Here is a 9,598-nt window from a genome sequence, read left to right on the forward strand (position 1 = left end):
GTAATAACAACTGAGATACCAGCCTCTTTTCGACATTCATGGCGAAACAGTTGTTTGACCTGTAGAAAACCCCAATAGAACAGCCATCTTATTACATATAATCAATATGCTTTTTATATGATAATTCAGAGTCAATCCATAGCCCCAGATATTTAACACAATCAACCTTAGTAAGTAGGGCACCATTAGATGTGGAAATTGAAAGATTATGGGGATTTCTTCAAAACAAACATTAAAAAAATCGCTAGTTGAGCTGCTAGCATGTTGTCTCGTTAGCCAGCTTCGCCAGTAACGTTAGTTACCTGGTAATGAAGCTATGATGTGTGATATAACGTTACCATACGAGAGAGATTAACAGAGCGGAGGACGGCATTTTGGAGTTGTTGTCAATCGTCATGGAGAAATCCTGTTGAAACTCGTCGCTTCTGTTAATGTCAGAGCCGTCATCAGTAGTCGACCCCTTGGCCCTTGTTACTCTGTTTTAAGGGCCAACAGGTGGTAGGGACAAGTGGCTCTGCCATAACATCCGTCTCTACAAAGCTGCTGTGTTTGGTTGTACCTAATAAAGTGGCCACTGGACAGAGTTTAAACGGCCTTAATAAGGTGATAGATCCATTTTTGGGACCAATGCCGATTTAGAAAATTTTTGGATTTAGAAATTCGATATTGCAATAGTGCCCTCTGGTGGACAAACAATACAACAACAACACTCGTATAATGATTGAAGGATCCGTCTCCAGTCTCCCTCTCTCTTTTTCAAATTGTCTTTTATCAGCTGTTATAAACACAGAAACCAATTAATCGTCTAGCTCTAATAATAACTTGACTCTAACTGAGATACTTTTTAACAGACGCAGCTGCTGTGATTTATTCAAATTCAAAAGATCAGAACGATAATAATAATCTTTGTTCTTTCATAAACATACGTAAGTTAGCTTGTTGATTATTTTTGTGTAATTTTCTGGCCCGTTTGTGTCTTTAGGAGATGCCGTGCGCTCTGTCGGCTGAGTGTGTTGTTCAGTGTGACGACGCCTGCAAAGACCAGCAGAAGAAAGTCAGCCAGGTACACAAACACACACCCGTACAGGAGTGTGTCACACCTGGATACACACTAACTACTGTGTGTGTTTTCAGATGAAGGAGGCGGAGCAGAGAGCAGCTGAGGTGGAGGAGCAGAAGAAACTTCAGGTCAGTCTGACACTTGGATCATCACACATTATTCAAACTGTAGCCTGCTGTTGGTGAGATTATATAAAGTAACTCAGTCGGATTTTAAGTGGTAGCCCTGATGAGAGTCTGATTGTCTCTGCTCCTGTGCGATCAGGAGGAGCTGGAGGCGTTCGAGAAGCGTCAGCAGCGAGGAGGTCGGAGGAGTAAGAAGAGGGGGAGGAGGGAGGAGGTGGATGATGAGGAGTCGAGGGCGCGGAGGTGGTGGAGGAGGTGCGCCGCCTACGTCCTCGCCCCGTTGGGCGGAGCTCTGCTTTCCGCCGCCGCCTACTACCTCCTCACCACGCCCTGAGCCGACACGTCAGCATGCGTGTGATAAAGGATAATGTTTCTACTTTCACTCTACTGTCTTCAGATGTCTCCACTTCTGTTTCATTTAACCCGTCCTCCTGTTTCAGACCGCTCTTTGTGATTTTGGTTCATCTTCTTTCGGTCTCAGATTTATTTTGCTGCTTGATTCTCTAACTTGATATCAGTCCTTGTGTTGAGCTGTTTTTCTTTTCAGAGTAGGAGTAGCTTTAGTTTAGTCCCCATAGCAACACAAGCTCTACTAAAACAACAAAAAACTACATAATCCAAACATCTCAAAGTCATTAATTAGTGTTAAATTGCTGAGCTAGAGCTGATTATTTTATAATCGATTGTTCTAATAAACAGTAAAAACAAAGAAAAGTAAGCTGGATCCATCACTTTCGTTTTGCTGTCGGTTAATTAACGGACGCAGCTCCAGTCCGAACACACGTTTTTAATGCTTCACAGATGCTTCGTTACCAACTTACAGCCTCTGAGAAATGTCACGGTTATCACATCTTGGCACACGGCAGTGTAAAAGTGGTTAACGTTTTGACTACCTGGGATTGTCTCCAGTTGTGTTGAGAAGTTTTGACTGACTCTGAAGAGCTGCGCTCGTCTGTTAGCTCACTAGCTACACGTTAGGGAGTGAAATCTGAATGATTTTCAGCAGATACAATAAACACATTTGTGAAACCAGCTTTTTGCAAAATACAAACCTCCGTTGTGTTTCTTGTTTTCTCTGTGTGGTAAACTATAAAATATGAATTTAATTTCAGTAAAAGTGATTATTTCAGGATGGCGAGCACATTCTTGTAATGTTTGACCAATAAAGAGAGAGTGAACACTCTGTACCACAGATCATCAGTAAAGTATATTGATATGACCTTTGACCTGATGTTTGTCTCATTTCAGCAGAATCTGATGCACTGTGACTGATTACAAATCTTTCAGGTGAGACTCAACACAAAGTGAATTACTGTGCGAGGCACAGGTGCATCCAGCTGTAAAGACAACAGGAAGTTGGTGATTGTAGTTTGAGCTGCAGCGGCTCTGACGGAAAACTATAATTTGTCGAGTCGTAACTTGGTTAAATCTGAACACACGATGCTACACTGCAAGTGAACATGTGTCTCTTGTTTTCTTGGATGGACTTTCAAAATCCAGCCGTCTGTTGTTCCGACATTATCTACCCGAGCTTTAAATCCACTGACAAATCATATAAAAAAGACTTTGATGCCCACTGTTAAACACGGTAGCTGCAGCAAGTTAGCAACTGACTGACTGACTGTTTGGCTCATGACTCTGATTTCAATACTCTCCAGGAACTTTATAATTTCCTCCATACAGGTGTTTTTATTTTCTGGTCTTCACGTGTCCATGATGTGGAGTCATAAACCTGCCTCTTTACCGCCACTGATATTCTCTTTGCTTTGAGTCTAAACTCGCATTCAGAACTGATCAATACAACTCAGATTATCAGCAAAAGCTGAACAAGAACTGCAAGTGTGGACTTGGGATGGTGTCAGTTTGGTTTTCACACAGCGGGGAAGAAAAGTAACAAAAAAAACACTGAACTTGAGAATATTTAGGCTTGAAATTATTTAATTTACAGACACAATCAGCGATGTTACAGTAAATCAAAGTGCAGCCTCCACAGGATTCTGCTTTCGCTCCTGTTTGTTTTAAATTACAGCGACAAATAATTAAATCCCAAGTTATTTTCTAAAGAACGCCACAAATGATGTTTGTTGTTTCATTTACCTTCAGGATTCTTCTATAGTTTAAAGTTTGCTAATGTACAAAATGAAAATCAATTTAGGAACTTTGTCTCCAAACCTGTGAAGAAAGTTCCTTACTGATGTTTACGAACAGTCACTGTCCATCAGCTGATTATAAAGGATGGTTCATCATTTTTAAATTTAATTACAGATTCAGAAACAGAAAATTTACTTTGAGTGTTTTTCCACAGTTCTGTAACGAGAAATGAGCCAGACGTGTTCACATGTGCGAAGATATTCAAACAGAAACGACTTGACCTTCGAGAGTGGCTTCATAAGTGACCACACTGAGCGTAACAACATAACTTTATTGATACAACATGTAGAGACGAGCTGAGAAAAGCTGTCACGCGGTCCTTCACTCTGACGTAAAGTGCGATTGAAACTTGCAGAAAAGCTAGTAAATGGGTCTTGAGTTGAGGTGCTATCTGCGCCAAAGAAGCAAATATTTACATCAAAGTTAGGTTTGTTTTTTCTTCAAAGTCAACTTTATTGTCAATTTGACAAAAACAATAATTTAAAAGTCAAACAGTAATTAAATTATTTACAATCAGTTAACATAAATATTGCACAAGTCCTGTGCAAAATCTGTCCATGTGAGTATCCAGTTATTATTTTGAGTTTTGACAGTTCTTTGTATTAAGGTGGCTGGTGCTGGATGTGGGTGGAGGATTTGCATTTTGGATTTTTTGTTATTACTGTTGATTACATTTATAATTAAATGTGCAGAGCAGTAATTTACAAACGCAAATGCTGGCAGCTTTACCAATGTAATCCTGCTCAGCAGGGTTGGGCTTGGCCAGTACCTGGATGGGAGACCTCCTGGGAAACCTAAGTTGCTGTTGGAAGTGGTGTTGGTGGGCCAGTAGGGGGCGGTCTTCCCTCTGTTCCTAATAATAAGATAATAAGAAGAAGTGCAGTGATGAGGACACTGCGCTGTAGGAGCTGCTGTCCTTCGGATGAGACATTAAACCGAGGTCATTAAAGATCCCATGGCACTTGTCGCCCATGGTTAATAATTCCCAACCTGGCTTTCACCATCTGGCCGTCCAATCATCCCCCCTAGTAATTGGCTCAATGTTTCTCTCTCTGCCTCAAAAACTGATGTGTGGTGAGCGTTCTGGCGCTAAATGGCTGCCGTGCATCACCCAGGTGGGTTGAGGTGAACCCCCCCCCCCCACACACACACACTTCACTGTGAAGTGCTTAGAGTTTCCATGATAAAGCACTATATAAATGTAATGCATTATTATTATTATTATTATTATTATTATGAAACCTAACTTGAAGTCAGCTAAAATGGGCCACTTTTTGGTAAGTGACTAATAAACTATACATGACATCTAATCCCTGCGACCCTGTACGCAGGATAAGTGGTTGACGATGGATGAGATCTAATCTAAAAAAACGTACAATTGTTTTGTAAAAATGAGAGTTTGAGTATCAGCATTTTGTCTCTGTTGCCAGCTGGTTAAATTAAAGGTAAAGAGAGAACAACACAGTAATTTTAGCTGAAATCATTTAAATGTTTGCAGGAAACTGACATTATTGTCTTTGGTGTGAACCAGTAACAACATCTTAAATACAGTTCATGCAATAAAAAGTTGAAACAATATTTAATTTAAAAATGAACCGGTTGGGTGTGAGTTTCTGCACATTGGTGTCTTTGTGTCGGAGTTGTGCTTAAAGTAATTAAAAAAGATATTTTAGTAGTAGTATTTTTAGTTGACATGGATATGTCTCCATAGGGACCTATGAACCTGTTTTGCACCCTTAATTTCTTTGTAAATTTTCAGTTAGCTTGTGTGTGTTTACATGTGACAAGTTTCTTGTCTTGGGCATTGAGGACTAGGGATTTTATTTCAAGCCCACATTGAGAACATGGATAAATTGCTTTTGCATTGTCTGATTTATTTGTTAACATCCTAACTTTGAGTGGATGTAAAACCTATTACTTCAAATACAACCAATAACCCTAATTAAAAATGTGTGTTGTTCCCGTTAACGACTGTCCCCCCTCCCCGTGATGGTAAGCATGGAAAAGGAGTGTCGAATAAAAATGCTTAACTTGATTTCTGCTCTTAGTGTTTGTATGTGGGTGTTTTAATGGGATTGTGGATCTGTCAAATAAATTTGAGAAGTCTGCTACCTATGATCTCGATCCAACTGGGCTTTGGTCTTGAATCGGTCTTTCCCTCCCACCCTGCCTGTTGCTTGTTTTTGTTTGTTTGCCTGGATTTGTTTAGTGAATCGCCACAAAACGTGGGACGCCCATATTTAGGTTTAACGGTAGAGTTGTGATAAATGTGAAAGGCATTTTAAAATCAAGTTTCCTTCTGAAACCTGGAGGTTCAGGCTTCACACCGGCTCTCCTTTTCTTTGTGTCTTGAAGTTGCCTTAAAGTTTTGGCCGGACAAAACGTCCTCACTTAGAGGGTGTAAAATTTAATTAGTGCTCACAAGGATACAAGTGCAACACACACACAGAGGCACGCGGTGTAGCTACAGTTGTGTGAGTGTGTAGCTACCAAGAGTGTTTTGGGGTTTAAGACACACACAGAGGCACGAGGCTCATGTCGCAGCATGCACTTGACTGTAAAGTGTGTTTAATCCCATGTTAAGGCTTCCTCACGTGCGTTAGAGAGAGAGAGAGAGAGGGGGGCAGAGCGACACTGACATTCACCGTGGAGAGAGAGGGAGGGAGAGTCTGAGGGGGCGGAGCCAGCGCGTCTCGTGCTCTGTTAGTTAGCGGAGCTGCTCCTGCAGGCAGAGGGATGGTCTCGCGCTCAGCGGCGGGCAGCATCAGGTCATGTTGTCCGCGCGGCTGGAGACCTGCCCGCGTGTCACCTTCAGCGGAGCTGGATCTGTAACGGTGAGTCTCTCTCTCTCCCCGCTGTCTGTGAGGCTCTCTCTGCCTTCTCTCTGTGCTACTGTCCTTGTGTCTGTCCTCTGTCTCCTCCGTGTCTCGGCTCCTGGTCCCGAGAGCTGCTCTCTGTCTCACCTCTGAGAATCAGAAAACAGAGGCTGAAACTCTTCACAAGTTAATGAGTGGATGGATGATGATGCCTTTGATAACCCGCCGGGTGAGCATGATGGAGAAGGTTTTTTCTTCTCTCTCAGCCCAGTAGAAACTGAGTTGAGCCGCAACTCTTATTTTAATCACTCTGTTACTGCTGGTTAACGTATAAACTCTATTTACTTCTGAGGTAACTTACGATTTCTGTCAGTCTGCTGTTTATTATCTCGACTGATGAAGTAATAGTTTGTAAAATGTCAGAAAACTGTGATGCGCACGTTTTGATCAAAATACAAAGATTTCCTGTTTATAAAGCAGAAAAGCTGTAAATTTACATCTGAGAAGCTGGAATCATTGAACCTTTTGATTGAGCAACTATTTTTATTGACGATTATTAGTTTTTTTTTTTTTTACAGACGATAATTAACTAATTAATTAATTAATCGATTAATCTTTACAGCTGTCTGTTGACCAGACTTTGAGAAATCACTTTAAAAGCAGTTATCTATAAAATGTACATGCAAATAGAAATATTTATTGATTAAATAGTTATTTTTATTTAATTATTTCAAATGTTGTCATGTTTTAAGGTAGTTTTGTTGTATTTAGTGAATCTGAAGATATTTAAGGAGGCTCTCCCATCACCCAGAGTCCTTTGATGCATTATTAATGTAAAACTAATGATTCTGCAGCGTTATCAGGTCTGAACCCTCAAACAGCACTTTGAAGAAGGACCAGACAAAATGTCCTCTCTTTGAAAGTCCACCTGCAGAAAATAAACTGCTAAAAAACGGAGTGACCGTAAAACATCTCCTGCTTTTATTTCATCTCATTATAAACTTAATCCAATTGCTTTTCTGTGTCAGACACCGTAGAATCAATCTGGTGCTTATTTAATTTTAGTTTTCTCTGTTTTATACACTAAATGATCAATTGATCAGTCCTCTCAATAAAGACAAGGTTAGTTAACAAAAAATCTTTAATAGTTAAAGCCCTGAAACACAATTATTGCGTTTCTAACCCTAACATATAAAGGAGACACAAAGTAAATAAACCTGTAAATTTCATTATATTTAGGGCTGCAACTGTTTCCATTATTGATTTATCTGCTCATAATTTCTCTATTAATCGATTAGAGTAATCAATTAGATTAATAATTTTGCCTATATAATGTCGGAAAATGGTGAAAAAAGACTATAATTTCCCACAGGTGACATATTAAATTTCTTTGTAAATCGCTCTGGTTATTCAGTTTTTCTACTACTACTGAAAATAAATATGTCGGGCTGACGTGATTACTCAGTTAATAAAAACATTTCAACATTTTTCACTATTTCTCAAACCCAGTTATAAATGCGATTAATCGAAAAAATGCAGCTCTTTTCAGACGCAGAGTAAAAGAGTTATCAGCTGAACTGTTGTCTGTATGAAGCGTCTTAAAGACACAATAGACTAATAAATATTTCATTTTAAAACAAAGTTTTTATCTTGTTTTCAGCTTCCATTCCTCCTAATTCGGCCTTCAAAATAAAAGCCTTTCTTTAAATAAGTTCCTTGATGTAAGATATGTGATGTGTTTAATTGCTTTCCTCTGAATCAGTTCAATTTTTAAAGTTTGCTTTTGGAAAGCAAAGGTCGTGGACATTATTTAAAAGGAACACAAACAAATCGATAAATCGATAAAAAGAGAATGAACTGAAAATGAAATAATCATTAAAAACATCTTCGTTTTATGAGCACAGAAAAAGGAAATACAGAGACGATCGCTCAAACATCAATAACTGCAGGTGTTTGTGTAAATATACAGAGTCATTATGAGTCAATATGTGGAGGGGGGGTTGTGGAAATAAATAAATCAACTTATTAAACAGAGGGGGATCCAGAGAGAGAGAGCGGTGGAGCGAGCAGTATTTATAGCGGTGGGGTTGCTGGTGGTGTTGAGTGTCGACTCGTCGTCATATCGCTTCAAAAATAACTTCAGCGCATCCAACGGAAACTCTGAGGGGACAGAAACACCCGGGTCACCCTCCCTCTGCTAGTTAAAAATAACCTGGGGGGGCGGGGCTTAAACTGGACTTAGAGTAGGGTTAGTGTGGCGTTCCCCATCCTCGAGCACTCCTTCAGCCAACGCTACTACCTGCTGTGACATCACCCAGAGACCCAGATTTGTGTGAAATAAATTCTCTGATGGTCAGAAACCAGCCGCAGCCTCTGATGGCGCACTAACCTGGAATCAGTTGGCAGAGAGAAAGTCAGATGAAAGTGAACTCATCTTAGTGTGTCCTCCAGACTCCGGCTCGAGGACCTGAGGCCGGGATGGGCGGGGAGGCGTGTCCTCACAAGCTGGGAACGACCAATCATCTTCGACTTCTCCGCTACATCCTGATTCCCACTGTGAGCCTGCTGGCCGGTCTGCTGCTGCTCGTCCTGGCCCTCACTGGTATGGAAACACACACACACACACACACACACACAGCTGTGTTTCCATAACTACAGAGGACATCGTCTCCTGTAGAGTCGCCCTACCCACCACCTGACCAGCCACAAAAGTCCTAACACTAAAAATAATGATTTACTTTATAGGTATTTAGCATTTTGTCTCCACAAGGAAGACAAACCCCCATAATGTGACTGATTTATGTCCCCACAACATCAGTAACATCACACTAGTGTTGTGGTACTCAAGACCAGTCTTAAGTGTGTTGAATAATGATGCTGACATAGATTTAAACTCTTAGTGTTTGTATGTGGGTGTTTTACTAGGAATGTGGATCTTTCAGATCATGTGGGGAACTGGTCTTGACTCGGTCTCAGCCCTAAAAGTCTTGTCTTGGTCTCGGTTTGGGCGGTTCTGACTACAACACGAGCACAAACAAATTCAAGTGCTACTCAATGTGCAAGTCGACCTTTGACCTTTTGTTGTGTTTTTAACCACCAGATGGAGATAAAGAATGACATTTGGTGTCATTTGACGTCCAGGTCTGAAAAGTGAAGCTAATGTGGAAGTGCCTTTAACCTGCATTATTTCTAATGACCAGCAGGGGGCGACTCAAAAAGAAATCAGATTGTGTTGTAGTCTATGGTAAAAGGACCCACCTGATTTATTACCTCAGTCAACACTTTCCTAATGAGTTCATGGTCTCAGTTTCAAGTCTTCTTCAGCACAACATGATGTTCATTCAGTAAATTATGGTCCCATTTAGAGGAAAATAGACCAGAAATCGGCGTATGATTAGGGTGGGGCTACCTTGTGATCGACAAGTTGCTAACATGGCGGCCTGTCA

At 40.6% G+C, this 9,598-nt stretch overlaps 1 pseudogene; it reads left to right on the top strand.

The window, feature by feature from the left end:
• Window positions 1-2,411, top strand: part of LOC119912602 — a 29,047-nt pseudogene extending 26,636 nt beyond the window's left edge.
• The last annotated feature ends 7,187 nt before the right edge of the window (window positions 2,412-9,598 follow it).

The sequence above is a fragment of the Micropterus salmoides genome, unplaced genomic scaffold, assembly GCF_014851395.1.
Source record: "Micropterus salmoides isolate LMB-PRFRI ecotype aquatic unplaced genomic scaffold, ASM1485139v1 Ms_hic_scaffold_2, whole genome shotgun sequence".
NCBI classification, from domain to species: Eukaryota; Metazoa; Chordata; class Actinopteri; order Centrarchiformes; family Centrarchidae; genus Micropterus; species Micropterus salmoides.